General features: G+C 47.9%; 1 long non-coding RNA gene across 2 annotated transcripts in view; it reads left to right on the top strand.

Moving 5' to 3' along the window:
• The first annotated feature begins 2,792 nt into the window (after window positions 1–2,792).
• LOC116962272 overlaps window positions 2,793–19,797 on the top strand; it is a 42,925-nt gene continuing 25,920 nt past the window's right edge. For both annotated transcript variants that reach the window (XR_004407483.2, XR_004407481.2), the window contains exons 1-2: window positions 2,793–2,827; window positions 8,171–8,361. This is a non-coding gene — a long non-coding RNA (uncharacterized LOC116962272). The remainder of the gene's footprint in view (window positions 2,828–8,170; window positions 8,362–19,797) is intronic.

The following is a 19,797-nucleotide window of genomic DNA, read 5'->3' as shown; positions in this document are numbered from 1 at the left end:
TGTTCCTGGGGGGCGGGGGGAAGCGTTAGCACTGCCGTCAGCTGGTTTGGTGAGGCCACATCAGGGATAGTGGGGATGCTCTGGACACTCCTTCTGAAGACCAAAGAAGTCAAATGGGAGCAGGGATAAAGGAGCCCACGGAGAAATTCAGAGGCGTGAAGATCCCATCACACTTCAAATTTGGCTTCCCAAAATCAAGGCTGAGAGGTGATGCGCTGCGTGTATATCAGAACAGAAATAGTTGGTAGGGAGAAGAACTATTTAGAGCAAGCAGGTGCTGGCACAAGGACAGCTAGTTATGGGCTGGCCATGATCTTGGGAGCCTGGTGACAAGCAGAAGGCTCCTGCATGTTAGATCAGAAAGGTGCTGGTCTCTTAGAGCGGTCATGGAGTAGGGAAGCACTGGGACTGGTTTAAAGTGAAACTGAGCAGGAGTGATTATTTGATGTAACTCGGCACTGCTCAGAGGCTGGATGCAGGGATGTGTGGTTTCTTGCTAGTCTTATTTATGATGGTCTGTGTGCCTTTTGTTGGGGCTAAGAGCTCAAAGATAGCCAAGATATTTCAGAAGAGGATTAGGGATAGTTTCCCACAAAGCCTTCCTGCACCTCTATAAGCTATTTGTTCTCCTGGCACACAGACTCAGTTGTGTGCTGTCTGGCACACAAATGTTTTCCTGAACTACGGCAGAAGCCTTTTGCTGAGGAGAGCCATGTGATGAGTGTTAACTTTGTATTTAGGAGCTGGGGGTATCTGGCAGAGCTCTTAGGAAGCCAGCTGGTTTCTCTGCAAAAGCAAGGCAGGCTGTACTGGGAAAGGTGATCCTGGAAACACTTGTATTTGTTTTGATTTTTCCTTATGCGTAGAGGAAATTACATCTCTTGCTAACATACCTGTGTCAAGCAGAGCTTATGGGAGTTGCTAAAGTAGCAATGGAAAAGGCTGTTCTGAACAGATTTTGCTCTCTTCCCATGGAGAGAGTATTGACCTTGATCAGGACAGGACGAACAGGTTAAGGTCTTGGTTGTCATAAAATGGGCAGGATTTATCCCATCTCTTGTGCCAGGCGTTCTTTACGGGCAGGAGGGAAGAGCCTGGGTCTTAGGCTAAAAAAAAAAGAGCTCTTACTGACTCTTCGTACCTTGCCTCTTACCTTGCTCTGCTGTCTGTCAGGCAGCTCCGACTCCTCTCTGCCAGAAGCCAGGCTTTCCAGCTTGGAGCTGAAAGTCCTTGTAGTTAGAGCAGTTAGAGTCCCTGGTAGTTCTCCAGCCCTAAATCAACTTCTTGGTCTCAGTCTCTCAATCCCCTCAGACAGGTTCTAAGGGTGGACAATGTTGCCTGACCGAAGTCTGTAAGAGCCTACTGTCTCTAAGACCTCCGTTTTTCGGATGAGGGGTTGTCCTGTGGACATCAAACATCTGTGCAGTTTTGCGGGCGTCATTCCTTCCTTGCGCCCTCCTCCACGTCCAAATGTGGGAGAAAACACTCTTGGTGGTGCCTGGGGGAGCTGTCTGTGAAAGTCAGGCCACGGAAGAGCTGGTGAATTGCTTTTCTGCCCAAGGCAATGAAAGAGCTCCCGGTAGGGTAATCAATCTCCCTGAGAGCTCCCCCAGCTGAAGGCGATCGCCTTGACTTTATGGAGTGTGTTAGTTTGTCCCCTGTAATGGCCACGAGTCCCCCTCCCAGCCAGCAGCACGCAGCAGCTCACCTGTGGGATGGAGAGCTTATGTGTGTGTGTGTGTGTGTGTTTAAAGGTAGTAAAATGCTTTGTGGAAGAAAGCTCCGGCCATTACACGTGCCAACAGGAATGCTCCCAGCGCTTCAGCTTCCTTGGCATAAAATCACAGCGGCGGGTAAATCCTGGAGAAACAAAGTGAACCCAATTGAATTAGCCCAGGACCGTGTGCAGGAGGTGGGGAATGTTTTCGTGGTGTTTCATCCTCTCTTGCGGGTACCAAATGATTGCGGGAAGTTTTTCAGCTTGCCACGGTTCAAACCAGCAAGGGGTCCCTGTTGATTAGTCCTAATGAGGGAGAGAGGCCAGCTCTTTGCTGGTCTAGCAGTACTCTTGTGTATGGCGAGAAAAGGCACTGACTTTTTTTTTTTTTTTTTTTTTTACTGGGGGGAGTGCCCTTTAGCTTCCTCCCCAGACTTTCTGATGCTGTGTCTGAAGGCGTGTAGAGCGTGGGGGAAGGATGCTCAGCTGGCGTAGGGCTGGGTAGGCTCTGGCTTGACAGCTCCCCCGGGGGCAGGAGCCATCACCAGGACTGGGATTTCTCCAGGGGCTGGGAAGTAGCTGCCAGGCAGGATCTGGGATGGGGGAAGGGCAAGACTTAGTTTCTTTCAGCATCTGAGGGTGGATTAAGTGGAGCGTTCCTTGTTAGCTAATTGAAACAGTCAAAATGTCAAATGAGGCATTTCAATAATAGTGATGTAAGGAGCTTTACGTTTTTATTTCTTTCTCTCTCTCTTTTGTATTGCGCCTTCAAGACATGGGGACCGAAGTCCCTGCCTCGACAGAAACCCTCTTAAAGAGGGGCTTCAGGGGGGGATGGGGCAACGACAGAAGCCGTTTTAATCCCCTCCAATTCCAACATTATTGTGTTTCAGCAAATATTTTGCAAAAGGATTTTCAGGCTGAACTTCAAACAGGCAAATGCCTCACTCCAGTGACTCGGGGAGCTTTGCAAATTTAGAAAAGAAAATGAAGATTGTTTTAGCTGACATTTAAACCTCTTCTATTCTCTTTTCCCAGCCTGTCAGGAAGCTTCATACACTTCAGGTCAGACGTCCTTTCCCTGAAGAAGAGGAGGATATTTATAGCCAGGTAGGACTGTAACAGGGAAATCTCCAGGCTGCAGTACCTGTCAGATGAGGTTACTTACGGCCCCAATAGTAACAGCCAACCTGGAACTCAGTACAGGGAAGCAAAAAGGTGATGCTCCAGCCCTGAGCCACACAGGGGGATCTAGCCCAGGTAATTTGGCCTAATTCCTTGAGGGTGAAGGTCAGTTTGGCTGGAGCATGGTACTTTCTGGGCAAATGTTTCCCCTGTGGCTTGCTGTGCTTTGTTGCCTTTCTGCATCTTGGGGAGTGCTGATACAGAGAGATCTTGAAGTGTGGTCTGGATCCTTCCTGTCCCTGGGGGAGGTAGGGAAGGGGTTAACTGGACATGCCAAACCCAAAATAAAATAGTTTATCACACAGAGGGGCTGTGGCTTGCTTGCCCTGGGTGGTTAGGAGCCACTGAGGAGCATCTGGCTGCAGGTCTTGGTTCCTCCTTGCTCCCTCTTAGGCAGGGCTGAAGCCAGGCCAGCAACACAGCAATGAGCAGCTGTCTGGGCTGTGGTTGGAGCAGTTTACTCCCGGGGATTAGAGTGATTGGGATTTCTTAAGGTAAAGGCAGCTTGTAAAGAAAAAGCAGTTGGTCTGGGGACAGCAGAGCTCCGCCACAACCTGCTCTTACCCACGACTTGTTCTACACAAGGAGTTTTTGTTTGCACATCACTTCTGATCCGCCACCGGTCTGGAAGGAGGGGAAGGGGGTGGGCAGCTCTGCTGCAGCCTGTGGGGGGCTCACCGTGGCGGGTTGGGGTTGTCTTGCGTGGCTGGTGGGCCTGTGCAGGAGGTTTTGGCATAAGCATTTCTGCAGCCCGAGCCCTGGGGCTTGCTCTGAGGCCCCAGATAGGACACTGAGGACGTTCTGATGGAGCACAAGGTGGCTGGAAGCTGAATGAAGGTTGGTGTTAGGCTAATGTAGTCCCGGGACTGTTATTTCTGCGTGGTGTTGGCTCGTTGGACTGTAGTGTGGAAATCTCTGATGAGCTTAAACTGGACCTGGGAGCATCTCCCATAGCGTAGGTCCATGCCTTCTCATTTTGGCTGGCATGGGCTGATCTCTTTCTCTGTTTTCCCATGTCTCCCGAGATTTTAAAGGAAAGAAATCCAAGTGCAGTGCCTGGAGAGGGAGCTGTGATGTGGTCTGGCCGAGAGTCCTGCTTTAGCTGTAAGGGATCTCCGTGGAATGGGGGTACCACGCAGTGTGGGGTGCTGCAGGCACACCTCTCTTGTAAGAAAACCTCCTGGGGTGAAGGCATAACAAAACCCCTCTCACAGACCACGTCTCATGGAGGTGAGACTCAGAGAGATCTTCCCTGGCGATCACAGGTGACTCTTGGCTGCTGTTGCTCCCCTGGGCTGTGTAGAAGTGGGAGAGCCCAGGGCGCTGTGCAGGATGATGTTCTGGGGGACACCAGGCTTGCTCTGGCCGCGCCGCTGGCTCTGCTCCCGTGTCCCTCCCAATACCAGCCCCAGCAGTGCAGGCCTAGACCCGAGCTGCCCAGGTTTTCACGATCCCCAGAAAGGAAAACAACAAATCTTGTACGCGGCGAGCTCTCCATCATGGTTTTCCTGCCATCTGCCCACCCTGGTGGATGTTAACAAGCTAGTAGATCTAAACCTGCTGTGCCTTGATAGAAAGATTTATTTTTAGGACCTTGATATTTAAAATGATCTGTTATAATTTCATGCTTAAATAACATTAAATAATGTTCCCTGTTTGCACAGTGTAATTGGAAGAGGCGAATAAACCAAACAAACCAGCTATGACTGAGCTTCCTTAGTATTTTCAAACTGAAACAAACAGTAAAAACAAGGGCTTGGCCAATTTAACACTTTGGGGGTATTTTCTAGTTTGCATTCCACTTTTTCATTTTCACAGGCCAAGAAACACAAGAGCTTTAAAGAGCCGGTGGCTTCTTGCCAAAGAATACTCAGCTGGTCTTAGATTGAAAAGAAAGGAAAAAAAAAAAAAAAAAAGAACAAGAAAAAAAACTTAAAAGTGAACTTATTGTTCGTTTTTTAGGAACTGGCAGGGCTAATGACTCTGGAAGTGCCATGGGATTTTATGCGAGTGCAGAAAAGACTTGGAAAATATTCAGCGAGTTCATTTAGGCTCCTTTCATGCTTCTCAAATCCTGAGGTGGCTTTATTGCTGCTTTATGTCAATTTGACACTGCTTGATTTCACTGTTGCTCTCGATTTTACTGTGATGGCATCGCTGTGCTCGATGCAGAGCGGGTCCCGCACTGGTCACATCTGTAAGGTCCCAGGTAATCTGCGTGGGCTTTCAGGTGGTTGAATTAAAGCTTCCAGATTCAGATGTGACCCTGTTTGGGGATAGGAAGTTCAGGCCAAGCTGATGTTATCTATGTGCAGAGCCACGGGAGTATCGTTTAAGTGAAGAGATTTTGTGATTAGTCATGAATGTGTTGTGTTCCCTTCTGGAAAACTGCCATCGGAGAGGGAATAGAGCCCAGGCTTTTTGGAGCTGCTGCACGTCAGCTCATCAGTGCGTCTTTAGCTGGGAGAATCCCTCCTGTTGGAAGGGTGAGAGTAACTTTTCCCTCCGTGTCCCCGTGCTTAGGTGGCCCGTGGGGCAATATTCCTGCAGGTTCAGGCTGTGACAGCAATGGTGCCGAGACCCCCCCCCGGCAGCCCTGCGTCCTGCTCTCGGTTCTTCCCTTCCCCTCCAGGGCCCTGTCCTCCCTCCCTCCCGCCTGTCCTGGGGGGAGCTGGCTTCCCCCCCAGTGCCTCCCCTCCTTCCAGGGAGGCAAAGTCCTCCTCCGTCTTCCCCTCCCTCTGCTCCCCCCACCCGTCCGCTCCGCACAAGCCTCGGCTCTGTTTGTGCCCACATTAGCATTTCTGCTGACTGCAAGGATTGGTTTAATTTCATGGGTGTCATTTCCTTCAAGAAATCTCTCTCTGAGCAGCAGCCCGACGAATGCTTGATAAAACATACTTTCCTACGGTAATGATTTTATGGACCCATAAGTCATGAATTTATTATGATCTCAGCCCCTGCTGCTGATTGCTGTAAAATGCAAAGTAATTAACAGCAAGCGGTAGCAGCTATTCCCACCTGGTAGCGTGTTCTTGGGTACGCTGATGGGTTTGATTAAAGTAATGGCTAAAGTGTACAGCCCGGCTGTAAAATATTAGCATGATTAATGCAGTATCCTAAATAAGAAACAAAACTAATGGGCATGGTTTAAGGAATTAAATATATATATATATATTCCTCTCCCTCCCTCTAGCTATTGTTCTGGCTCATTTATGCTTTCTTTTCTATTAAATAATGTATGGGCTTGAGGGCCAGGGGGCAGGCTAGAGATGCATATTGCAGTTTCATAACATCTTAAGTGCTTGTGTTAATTTTTCACTCCTCCCTTCTCTTTCTCCTCAACCTGCCATCTCCTGTCGGATAGGGGGAGAAAGATAACCAAGTTTCCTGAACTTGGCCTGAAGTCAGATGTGATTTGATTTGGATTGCAGACAGCCCGGGGAAGTGACTCGGAGACAACTTGGAGAGGTGGACTCGGTTTCTGGCCTCCCAGAAGAGAAACCCTGACGCTGTGTTCGCGTTCCCATGGCTGGGGGTGATCTCCGGTCTGTCTCAGCAGCCCAGAGCCTCTAAGTTTTTTCACACATGAAGAATAACCACGCCTGTCCAGAAGCTGCAGGGCTTCTGCTGAGAAAAGAATGCATTTTCTTTTCTTTTTCTGAACAGCTTAAAAAAAGCAGTGGCTGGATTTGAGTGAAAAATTAGCGAAAATAAGACTCGAGATAAAGTAACCTATGTCAGATTTCTCCCCGCTTTCCCTCCCAGAACCATGATAAATTTAATTTCTGGCATTTTTCAGTGGGAAAGATCAGAAATTGCTTGGGTTCAGAGATGAGAAAAAAAATATAAAATAGAGATTTTTTTTTTTTTTTTTTTCCTGTCAAACACCTAGAAAAATTTATTTGGAAATGGAGAAAATACCTGATTGCAAAAAAAAAAAAAAGACTTTTTTTGGCCTACACGTTTTGATCAGCTCTTCTTTTCCGATTTCTAAAGATGTGTACACCAATGTCATCTAATTCCCTGTGATGTGCCTCTAACTTTTCAGGTGTATTGATCTGCTCTAGTTTATGAAGCTACTGACTATTGAAAAGAAGAGTTTATAAATAACTACAGAGAAACAGGCTTCCATATTACAGGAGTTCCAGCTGTGCTGTTTTTGTTTATCACACAACACACTTTTTTGGAACTTTTCTTAACCAGGAGATTGCAAAAGGATGCTCAGTGTGCCGATGTCACCGGGAACTGTTGTGTTGTATTGTACTCTGTGTGTTTTCCCTCTTGGGAGGGAGAGGTTTCTGGGCTTCTTTTTGTAGACAAGATATAAACTCGGTAGTGGTTCTGCTAGTAAATACAAGTAGCCCTAAGCTCCAGAATATGTCTTGTTGGTCCCTCCAGTAATTTGACAAAGTATCCTTCCAGCAACCTTCTGAAATGACAACATGAACAAGCTTGTTGATCCTTTGGTATCTGCAATAGTCATGGCAAGGGGATGCTGCTGGGCTCCGTCGATAACTCTGCATGGCAGCCAGCTCTCTGCCAACATCGGCGTGGGTTTTAGATGTCTTGCCCCTGCTCAGTGGGGGTCAAACCAGGAATTAGACGTGTTACTGGGAGGGCGAGAATTAAGTTCTCTCTCTAAAATTGCCACCGTTGGAGTTGTGACTGCCTTCTCTTGGGAAAGATATAGGAAACCTCAAAAAGATTCAGACCGTGACCAAAGGTATAGGGGAGCTCCCATGCAAGGAGAGATTAAGCAGGTTGAGATGTGTCGGCTGAGTAAAGCGGCGTCTGGGAGAGGGGTATGATCAAGCCACGTACAGTCTGGAGTGGGGTAGAAGAGGTTGCACAGATGATAGTTTGCAGCACCTTGTGATTCAAGTTCTGAGGGTTACCCGGTGAACTCATTAAGCAGAAGGTTTAAAGAAAATGAAGGGAAGTCCATTTTTCTGAAGTGCATAATTACATCTCTATTTCATCACCACGTGCTGCTGTGGAGTCCAAAAGAGGTAGAATAAATGTGAAGCGGGACTAGATCGTCATGGAAGGCAGATCCCCGGGGATGCCGAACATAACCGGAGGGTTTGCAGCAAGCAGAGGGCCATAGATATCCCATCACTCATTTGCTTCCTCCCTCCTCCCCTTGGCAAGACCGTGTCCGTGTTCTTACACCTGCTGTGTCCTCTTGTCTGGAAACAGGGGCTCAGGGGCTGAGCGCTTGGAGGATGTAGCTGCTGTGGTTCGACTGACAGCACTCTCTTTCCTCAGGGATGGGTCTTCCCAGAGTCTTCTCCCCCGCTGTGAGACCTTGTGTACTGGATGAGGAAGCACAGGGCAGGTGATGAAGGAAGGGCGATGATGCTGGGCTATGTCGTGGTTCTCACCAGAAGCATCTGGGCTCGGAGAGGTGGAGGACACCCCAAGCCCACGAGGCTGAGACCTGGCGGCGGACTCGAGAGGTAAGAGCCAAACGTGTGAATCTCATCCCAGCTCGTGACAGTGCCACAGCAAGCACTGGCGTGTGGGGATGGCGTGTGATGGCTGGGCAGGGGAAGGCAGAGCCTTTTCCTCTCTCGTTTAGGTACTGTTTGAGTCGGCTGCCGCAGTCAGGCAGCGTGGCTGCGGGGTCAGATTTGGAAGGCTTTCTCAGCAGTGCACCTATGTTAATGATGTTTGAGGAGTAGTTTCTGTGGGAGACCTGGGAGCCAGGCAGCTCTGCAAATCAGCCCATTAGTATTTTTAAAAGAAAACCTCCATCCTGTAGGAACTGCTTCGGCCTCTGGAGACGTGCCAGAACTGTATCCCAGACTGCACCGCATCTGCTTCGCCTATTAGATCTTTCCCTCTCTCCTTTTATCCACCCCTTTTCCTTCCCTCCTGGCTAAAGCTTTCTATTGCTATTCTATCCAGAACACTCTTCAGCTATTGCCTTCTGTGCTTCTCTTTCCTGGAAGTTTGCACAAGGATAGGTTGGCTTTTCCTTTTATTTTTTTGTTTTGTTTTTTTTTGTTTTGTTTTGTTTTGGTTTTTTTTGCTCCTTTTGGAGCTAATCACCCTGGTGAAATTGAGCTGTAATGCAGTTGGCAGTGGTCAGATTGAGCTGAATGTGTGTGCTCCAGCACATACCCAGATTCTTGCATCAATAAAAATGAACAGAGACAGCCGCAAAGCGAAAGAGATATCGCATGGCCTTGTTTAAAACACACTCCCGCAAAAGCGTGAGCAACCTGAACAAAAGCTGCCCGTCTCCTCTTTTGAGATGGGTGAAAGAAGAAGTTATTGGGCTTGATGTGCACAGCGAGAGGGGGAGACCGCGTTTCCCCACCTCCTCCCCCTGCCATCCGCAGCCGTGCGGCAGGTAGAGGAGATTGCGTTTCGTGGGGAGGATTTATAGCTATCGTGAGTCAGTCAGAGTGTCAGGGTAAATCAAGCCTGACGTTTTTAACATCTTCCCCACACAAAGGGGGGGGCCAAGGGGAACGGAGGAAGCAATTGTAATTTTATGTCTATATCCTGCTCAACTAATCAAGGTAAGCAAGAGGCATGCCAGCCGGAGGAGATTTCCCTCTTGTTAGCTTGATTGTTTCTTTGCTTTGGCTTTTCTCTTCCTTTCCTGGACTGCCATAGCAGTCTCCTCTGTGGGGAAAGAAAGAGCCAGCTGATCAGTGCTAGAGGCTTGTGGACAAATGGTTCTTGCTCTTCCGAACTGTCTCTTGTAGTATGTCTCTAATCAGGTAATTGAAAACTCATTGGAAAACCACATTCTAGCAGAGGTTTGACTACCTTTGGCCCTGTCTTCTCACTCCTATTCGGAGCCCAAACCTACTGCTAGCCCTGAGATGGCACTGCTGAGGTGTACCATATTCTCTCATGGTCCCCTCCTACCCCTCTCAGGAGCACCTCGCTCAGGTTGGACAGGCCTACAGGTGAGCTATGGAGTGAAGGAATATCTGCATCGTGAGGGGAAGTTAATTCGAGGAGATTTCCAGCAGCAGCATGGCTTAGGAGTTGTGCTTGGTATGCCTCTTGTCTTGCCTCAGGCACGTGCTGCTGCAAAGCCTCCCTGTGCCTTTCACCTTGCTGCCAGCGCAGGCTGCCTCCTCTTCTCCCAGGGGGGCTAATTCCCTCTGGTGAGGAAGGAGAGGCAGGGAGGCAAAATAAATACATAAATAGGTGCCCGTTCCTCACCCTTCCTACCCCACAGTCCGGAGTATTGGTGTAAGATATTGAGAGCATCTTGGTTTGAATGCTGGGATTAGCAGGGTGCTCTACCTTTTGCTGCAAGTGAAGATCCAGTAGGCTGGGATACCTCGTGGCAGTGGAAAGGCTTGTGCCCCAGGGGAAGGACCCTGGCAGCTTCAGTGCTGTCTTCCAGCCCGTGGCACGGGGTGTCAGGAAGGGGAATGGGGCAGAGCACCCACGGTCCTGAGCTGGAGCTGTTGAGCAGCGTTCAAAGCTGCACTCTGGGCCCGTGTGCCGCCAACGCAGGGCAGCGTCATTAAAATTCCTTGTGTGCACAGAAGTGGGCTAAGTCATCAGCAGAGGGCAGGGAGCCTCTGAGATCCGTGGGCTCGTGCTGATTTACACCAACTGGAGAACTGGGCCAAATCTGTCTCATTCAGTGAATGATCATTCAATTTTTCTCTCTGCTATCAAGCCCTTAAACAAAAGCCAATTGAAATCAATGGGAGACTTTAATCATTTTCAGGGTTATAGGCCTAAAAAATTGGATGCTCGGGGAAAAAGCAGGCAGGGGAAGAAAAAGGGAAGAAGGAATAAACGCTGCTGTAACGTTCTGGCTTACAACGTAAACAGATGTGGGTGAGAAATGCTTTAGTTACGATTCTCCAGCAGCCACAATTCAGTAAAGCTGGACATGGAAATGTATACTTTGAAGGAGCATCCGTCATTATATAAACTGCTCTGTGGGTGCAAAGGGAGCCCATCCCTCTGTGAATCCTTTCTCTGCGTGTCCTATTTCTTTCTATATGTGATTAAGTTCTCTGCTCTTCCATTGCAGTTAAGGTTCTTTATTAGCGGTAAGCACATGCTCTGCGGGATGGCTGTTACGCACAGAAATGCAGGAAGAAGCGCTGCCTTCTGCTCCCAGAAACCAGCAGGATTTTTTTGCAATAGCTGGAAGAGGGGGGAGTTTAATATCTCATCCAGCCTCTGGCTGTATTTTGATAAAATCCTTTGTCCAATGACTGCAAAGTATTTTGCAAGTACGGCAGGGTAAATCCCCTTCAGACAGGTATTATCTGGCCTATTTTTACAGCTGAGCATTTGCAGCCTTCAGAGCCATCTAGGTGATGTCTTCACCTTGTGATCTTCTCGGCTGAATGAATATGTCAGGATCAGCCCTTTCAAATCCAGCCCCAGTTCGAACACAGCCCTCCAGTACGTCTGGGTAGTTAGATCTTTCCTACCTCAGCCTCCCCATCCGTATAACAGGTATGACAATCATCCTTTCCCCGGGGTAAACATTTCATTATGCGATGCTGCTGAAATACCTCGGAGGGGAGAAGACCTACAGATAAGTCTGCATTCTCATTTTGGCTATATTTGTGTGCGTGTTTTCTGCTTTAACTGCCGTTCTCTTGCTTTGCCTGCTCATTAGTTCTGCCTGAGTGCAGGACCTCTCCAAAAAACGCAGCATTGGCAGTGGGCATGAATTCTTAACGACTCCTGTCTCTAATGACAGAATCCGGGGCCAGGCAGTCAGTTTGCTTGCCGAGGGAAGGAGAGGCAGGCTAGACTGTAGCTCGCTGCTGCTTTCTCTCGTGGTGGGGTGAGTTTGCAAAATCACTGGAATATCTGCAAAATATGCTCAGGTGTTGGCCTGCTTCTCCTCCTGCAAGGAGAATTGCTTGGGTTGACAGATGGAAAGAGATGCCTCTCAGTCTGTGGAAGGTGTGGAATTAGTTTTTAAAGCTCACTCTGGCCTCTCTCTGCTGTTCTACCCAAGAGATCAACAACAGATTTTGGCTTTTGAGCCAAAGCTGGAAATCCTGAGCCTGACTTGCCCCCTGCCCTGTTGTCCTGTCCAATTTAATCCAGAGGGAAAATATTAAACTGGCAAAAAAACCCCAAACAAAACAACACAACGATCTATTTAAAGAAAAAAATGCTGAGGGTTCCATTGTACCAAGCAGGAGAAGGACTTCTCTTAATGAGAAACTTAAAGCTTATTTTCAGTAATGTTTTTGTCGTCTTTCGTTTCTATTCTGTAGTTGTATTCAAGGATTCCTAGACTTTTTGCAAAGGCAGTTTTTAACATAAGTTAGCTTTTCCTTTCATAGACTCTTCATATTTAGTTTAAAAAAGAAGTCTTGAGGAGTTAGAATATGTGGGGAGGGAAGGGCAGGTGAATCCTGCCTGCATGCCATTCTTTCTGTTTCATTTAATGGCAGGAGTAAGAAGAAAGAGAGAATTCAAAATCTTGACAGTTCTTTGACTTTTGACTCTTAAAAACCAAACTAGAGAAAATAGAGAAAATTTTAAGTGGTGGTGGTGGTGAAATCCTGATTTTTTATTTTGGTGGATTCCTGCTGAAATGTCATTTGGTGGAATTGTCTTGTTTCTGAGGAAATCTCAGTATGCACTGAGAAAATTTCAAGTTGAATCTGGGCTGTCCACTCACTTTTAGAGCTCTGGCTATTTCTTTCTGCTCGTCTTTGCTTCTCCTTTCCACCTCCATCCTTGCTGATGCCCTTTTTCCACTCCTAATCCCGTTCCAGTAAAACTGCCACCACCAAGACAGTTAAAATGGCCGTGAGGCATTTCCCTCCTGCATGGACTAGTTGGGGTTGAGATCCCCAGAGCTGTTGTCTCGGGCTGAGTTGTCTCCATTTCACGCATTGTTGCTGGAAAGTTTTCATTGTTCGGCTCAGGGTACCTCCCCCCACTTCTGATAGAAGATTCTGAAAGGCAGATTCTGGCACTGGGGTGTTCCATGTGGCCCATGGAGGTCGGTCAGGTAGGCTGCATCTCTACCCGCGGTGACTGGAGAGTCATTCTGGTTTTGCAATAGGTTGAAATTCAGCTTCCTTGCTAGCTTTCTGTTCACTGTAGCTCAGATCAGTTAAATAAGTAGATAAATAAAAGTGTTGGAAGCCATTTGGGGAATCTTTGGAACCACAGGCTGATCTTTGATTTGGAGAAAAGGGAAGAGAAAGCCGGGTGGTATGTCTTGGCCAGGCGTGTACACTTTGGGCTTTGCTTTCTGTCTCAGTCCCTTCTGTGTCCATGGGCCCCAGGGAAATGAACTGGTGTTCAGCCTAGTTCTGGTAAATAGGTGCATGGTGGTCTTGGCAGAGCAGTCTGACAATCAGAAGGTCTCTGGAGTCTGTAGCTTTCTTCAGAGCTCTGGGGGAGCTTCTTCTACGTGAAGCGTGTGACACAGCCTCGGAGATGTGGCCTGCCCATCCCTGGACCCGGAACAGTCTGCAGAAACGTGGAGCTACCACCTTCTGTGGCGCCCTGGTGCTCTAGACGGTGGCTGAGGAAGGTGATGCCCAGCAGGGCTCTTTTGCTGTGTTTCACCGTGACTTTCCTTCTGCTTCGTGGGGCTGAGCCGCAGATGAAAGCACCGGGCTGTGCCTGTTCCTGGAGCCAGAGACTGGATTCGGCAGCGTGCCACCCAAACATCCGAGGTACGGCTGTAGCTCCCAGCGGGGCTTCCAGAGCTGCCTTGGCCCATAAACCCCATGGCTTCTTTAAGCACAGGCTGAAGTTCCCTTAGACCAGCTCCGCTCTGTGTCTGGTTAGTGTCAGCAGCAAAGAGGACAGCCTCCTGGGAGGAGAACAGGAAGACAGAAGGATTAGACCAGGCATTCAGCCACCCCTGGCTGAAATGTTCGAGATCGTACTGGAAGCGGCTGGGGTCTGGCGAGGGTGCAGCACATCCCTGACATGAGCCACAGGCCCAACTCTGGGGTGAAATATCCAATATCCGTTTGTAACGAGGGCTTTGGGGCGCTCTGCTCCGCGTCTTGCCAGCAGGCAGTTCCCTTCTGGTCCGTGTACTTCCAGCTCTGCGGGGAGGCATGTAGATTCCACATTCCACTTGTTCTCGAGGGCGGCTTTTGAAATCCTGTCGTAATTATTCACGAGCCGTGATTGGAGCCCACGCTCAGAAACACTATTTGCATCCAGGGAGGATCTGATTATAATTGTCGCAGGGAAGTTTGTTTGAGACAGATTCTGTGTCAGTTTGAAATTTCTTGATGATGCTTCTCGGGCAGGAGAACTGTGCAGGCACAAGGTCCAGAGAAGGGTTGTGGAAGGGACTGGGGGTGTCAGGCTTGGGTGTGGAAATTGCCTTTTTTTTTTTTTTTTTTTTTTTTTTTTCTTCAGAGAAGATAAATGTGGTAGGACTGCTTAGCTGGAGAAAGAGCAGAGCAGTAGAAACTAGAATTATCTGACTGATCTTCAGGGTACCACTCTCGTCTTCACCCTAAAGACTTGAGAAAGATGCATGTTTTGTTCAGGACGGTTGATTTAAATCACCCATTTTAATCATGATTTAAATCAACAAGCAAGAAATCTTGATTTAAAAAACACATTTTAATCTTGTATTTTAAAGTTCATTTCCTAATGAAACGTAGTTTCTCATTGGTTGGCATAATTTGGTACTATTTTTGGCACAGCAAAGGGGGACGTGACACCCATACATATTTATTGGGCTGTATAGCTTAACATATATCTGTTCTGATTTGGAACTTCTACATCTTTTTACTACATTGGAGAAATGAGAAACATGTAATTTCTGATTTATTAGACACAGCTTCTTTTTTTACACTTGTCTCAAGCTATATGAGGACAAAAATTAAAATGCAATTAAAAATGCATGAAAGTTTGTTGTTGGTATCACAGAGCAGAGGGCTGGAATGAGCCTCTGCAGATAATCTACTCCGTATGTTGGCACTGAGGCAAGATCAATTATACCTTTCCCCTCTGCACAGGTGTTTGCTTAACCTTTCCATAGATGTCTCCAGTGAAGAATTCTGCAACTTCCCTGATACCTGTTCTAGTGAGAAAGTTTGGGTTTGTTTTGTTTGGTTGGGTTTTTTTTGTTTTTTTTTTTTTAATGTCTAAACTTAAGCTTTCTTTGCTCCAAGTTAAATTATTTCTTCTTCCCCTGCCACTGTGAACACAGAGAACAATCAAATGCTGTCTCAATAACCTGCTAGCTACTGGAAGATTGTTAAGACTCTGTGCCTTAGTCTTCTCTTTTTTTTTTTCCCCTAGGCTGAATGAACCCAGTTCATTTAACCTTTCCTTGCCAGTTCTTCCTCCTAAAGCTGTGACTGTTTTATTTCTCCTCCTCCAGACTGCCTCCTCCTTTTCCATCTCGTTCTGCATCTGCAGTGAAATGACTTTGTGGATGCTTCAAAAGGAGAAATTGCTTGCCGCAACGTGTAGGCAAACTGCGGAACTCATCGCTACAGGATATTGTGGATGCTAAAGATTAAATGGGTTTGGAAAGCATTTAAACAAAGTCATGAAAGATGTTGCTGGAAGGCCTTGTGATACTGGGATAAGCGAGATGCAGAGGGAGGAGGGGTAAAATACTACTGCTCAGTCCCGTGGTTTTGTTGCTGGTTTTGGGGCGCCGCTAGCCCTGTGGGGGTCATTCTGCCACCGGTGCACTGCCCTGCGTCCGTGCCGTGCTGTTGCATTGTAACAGGAGCCCATCACATTGCTCTGTTTCAGAGAAGAGCCAAGATGTGCCCATGTCTTCCTCCCTGGAGCTCCTCTTTTACAGCCTTTCCAGCTTCTGCTGTGAAAGCGGGGGCCGTCTCCGACTCTAGCACATTGGGAGTCAGGGCTGCAGAAAAGTTGGGTGGCAGCAGGAGGTGTACGAGTTTGCTGGGATTTGCATGTTAACCAGAGGCTGTTGGAGTAACGTTCTTCTCTCTCCTGTGGCAAGTATGAATGCGGGGTGGTGATGGTAACTTTGCCGGAGTGCGACGGTGGTTGATGCTATCCCAGCCAGGGCTGGGCTAGCGCTGTAAACAGCCGTCGGGAAGCAAAATCTCTCTCTTCCCCAGAATAGACTGGATTCAACAGCTCTCCTTTTATCTACTCGGAAAGTGCTGAAGTGTTTCCAGCTGCTCTTCAAAAGCAATTCTGCACTGCCCAGAGGGGACTGTAATTCACGTGGGGAGCCAGGAGAAAATGATGTTACTCATCTCGGCGGAAGTGTGTAAACCACTTAACTTCTGGCTTCAGCTCTTGAGTAAGGTTTAAACGTAAGCGTGGGAATGTGGTTACAAGGACTCTGTGGGTCACCAGCAGGGTAAAGGTACACTGGGAAGCCATCACTTTTGGAAAGGCAAAGTTTGAGAAGATCACTGCTTAGTCCTGTAGCATCTTTAAGGGTGTTTAGAAAGGTAATTGCAGTCCTTGGCTTTCCTGTTTGCTGAGACCTCATGATGCTCTGTGGTTTTCATGAGAATGCCCTGTTACTGAAGGTCTTTTGAGAACACTCCTTCTTTGTTGCCATCCATTCTTGGGCTTCCAAATCCCCTTTTCCTTTTCAATTCACCTTGTGGAGGGGGGCACTCTCTAGAAGGACCCTGCCTGGGTTTAACTCTGCTGAGGTCACTGGGGTGCAGCATGGATAGGGTAGGTCCACCGTTCCTTGCATGAGAATGAGGCCCCTTCAGTGTCTGTGGGGCAATCTGGGATGTGGCTGCTGGTGGGATGAGGATGGGCAAAGCAAAAAGCTGCTCAGCAGCTTCCAAATGATGCTCCCAGGTGGACGATGGGTCCAGAACTGGCTCGTCACAGGTGTCGCATCTCTCGCACCTCTTGAAAAATCTTTGCACTAATTGATGCCTTTGTTTCAAGAAATAATAAAGCTGGGCAGCTTGCAAGCCACGGGCTTGTGCTCACCTTCTCCCTGGTGTTCATGCGCTTGGCCGTGGCTTTGCTTTCGCTGAAGGAGTGTGGATTTGCTTTTAACTCTTACTGCTTTGTGAAAGTAGAGACCGTGCAGAGAAAGAATAGGTTTGTATTTTGCAGGTAGGCAGGGGTAGGCACCAAAACCCACCGCTCCTCTTTAATCTTGGGTGCTGAAGGTGATTTTTATATACACCTTTATCTGTTGGCAGCTTAATTAACTAATGGTCTGAGAAAGCTCTTACAGAACAGTTGATTTTATCCACTTCAGTACTGTTATCTCTGTCCTATTGGCACCCAGGTGGCTGTGCAGCCAGTTTTTTGGGTGGTGAAAACTGGTCATGGCTTCCTTTCCCAACCCTGGTTTTCATCCGTAGGTTTTTGGATTAGAGATTTAGCTTTAGAGAGAAAATAAAATCCTCTCTGTCTGTAGCTGTGTGGGGAACACGTGGCTGCAGCTGTAACAGCCTTAGTGTATGAATGGCACAGGGCAAGGAAAACATGCTCAGCATTGTTTCATGGCTGCCTTGCCTCACTCTCTCTGCTCCACACCTGACCCGAGGACACACGTGAGAACAATACAAGATGTTCAGCCTCTTGTCATGCTGTGTCTTTTCTTTGCCTCTGGCCTGAACCTAGGTCTTTCGGTTGCTAGTTCTTGCAATTTTACTGGTAGCCCTCCTGGTGATACATGTCATGTTGAACTCCCGTGTCATGGGAGCATGTGACAGAGAGAATCACAGCCCTTATTTTAATAAAACTTAATTCTCCTGCCTCCGTAAAAATATCTGTGTAAGAAGACACAGCTGAGCCCTCAGGTCTAGATATAAGAAGGTAGAGGGAAGATCTTCCCCTGAGGGGGGTGTGTGTATTTAAGTGTTTTTGTGGTGTGGGGATGTGGACTCCGGGGGTCGTTGGATTCACTGAGGCCGCTGCACTGGGGATTGCTGGGGTGAACTGGGGTTTGAAGGGAATTGAAGCTGGCTGTGAAAAAAACCCAAATGACCCGAGTCATCCTCCAACTTCCTACCAGGTTGGATTTTGCATCTTCTTTGCCAAGGGTAGGAGAAAATCATAACGACAAGTAGGGCCAGAGCAAATGGCTTTAAAACTTGATACAGGTCCTCCCCCTCTCCCATCCCTCCAGCTTTCCCAGACGCCTGGTTGCCCCCCTTCCACCCACCCAGCACAGAGTGCACCATTAACCCATCAGCTCATTGCCTGGCCAGTTAAGCACATCCACCTCTGGTGCTGCTGTCTGTCCCCACGGCCTTCCTACAGCCTCCGTGACCCTATAGGCATCGTGGCAGTCTCCTGTCTGGAGCTGGGGGCGGTTGGGTCAGCCCCTCCTGCACATGGTGCTCTGCAGCAGAGGGATTTACTTCTCTTTTTATTAAAAAGTGATAAAATACACCAGCACATGTGGTAGCATCTCCATACAGCATACAGAGTTGAGGGTCCCTCAGGCCTGGGAAGTGAGCTGAACCCTCCCCTCTGCCCCCACAGACCCTGGGACAATCAAAGTTTACTGTGTCCCATGTTTTACACTGGCTTAGGACCTTAGTGGGCCCTTCCAGGCTTCTGGTGGTTAGGGAGATTATGTTGCTTGCTTTGAAACCCAGAAAGAGTCGTTCAGCCAGTTTGGCTTCTTCCATAGCTAAGTGAGCAAGCCCCAGAAATGTAACGGGCTGCTCTCATGGGCAATAGCTCACGTTTCTTATTTATAGAGAAATGGTGCTTTGAAAAGACCCCATTTTTTAGCCTCTCCAGCTGTTCCCTAGCTAGGGCTGATCTGTGCTGTTAATAAGGGAATTGCAGACATCTTTTCACAGTAAAGGCAAAAAATAAAACCCCTTTGCTTTCCTTCCCATCTTGTCAGGAGCACCCTGCTGTTCCCCTCCACTTTCTTCCCATCTCACAAAGGGAGTGGTTTCTCTCTCAGTTGTGCTCCTCACTACAGGACTGGTTGCTGAGCATGTCTCTTCAGCCATACTGTGTCCCTTCAGCTGGCTTTCAATAGCAAGCAGAAGGAAAAGTGCAATGGTTTGGGAGAAAAGGGGGAATTTGGAAGATCTGGGGTTAAGTCTCTGTTGTGCTTTGGATTTACTGTGTAGCCTTGGAAAAGTCACTTCTGTGCATCTGTTCTCTACCTGTAAGCGTAGCCTCTGTCTGCATCAATGCGGTCTGTGGTCCACTTCTTTAGTATTAAATGGCAGTCATGTGTTGCTTTTAACCATATTCCATCCATGGGGAAAAATATGCGGGTGTTGAAACAAGGGTCACTTTGAAGCTGAACCTCAGATGTTTGTGTTTCTCGGGTGCTTTCAGTAATATGACCCATGCTTTACGTTACAGGCTGGAAATACTGCAAAAGGCTATTTTGAGCCCTGCTAGCTTTAATTGAGATCCAGGCTCCTACCAGTCCTTGCAAAATGAGCCTGACACCCTGCACTGTGTTATTCTAGTGAAAATGTGTTTCTTAAGCTTTTTGGCTGTGCTTTGGATAGACGTTTGCGGTCTGAGGTGTGCATAATCTCTGTCATGGAAAGAACGGGTGCTCTGGCTCTGCAGGACTTGTCGGATATGTGTCAGAATTCTGCTTTCATTTTCTGCTCTGGAAAATCACTGGCCGTGAGAGGATCTCTGATGAGAAAATGCTTGGTTAAAAACTTGGAGGGACAATCCATTGTGAACCCATGGGAGATTCCTTTTCCCAAGTCTCCTCCTGTCTGCAGGGGCTATTTGGAGATTCATTTATTCTGCTCAAAGTCTGCAGGTTTATAAGCACGGGCTCTTCTTCACCCGAGTTGAAAGGAACAACTTCTATTTGATTTCCTTTGGGACTTGGCTGTCTATTCCTCAGTTCAGGACTGTAGCAGTGGGGAGAAGAGGGAAGAGGGGAAAGCTAAGAGAGCACCAAGAGCGTCTTGGTTTGTGCTGGACTAGGAAAACCTGCATCGTGGCGAGGATGGGTAGCAAATCTTGTG

The sequence above is a fragment of the Tyto alba genome, unplaced genomic scaffold (assembly GCF_018691265.1).
Source record: "Tyto alba isolate M040663 unplaced genomic scaffold, T.alba_DEE_v4.0 Super-Scaffold_1000006, whole genome shotgun sequence".
In the NCBI taxonomy this organism is placed as follows: Eukaryota; Metazoa; Chordata; class Aves; order Strigiformes; family Tytonidae; genus Tyto; species Tyto alba.
Note: the sequence above shows the minus strand (reverse complement) of the source record. Positions and strands in the feature narration are given on the sequence as shown.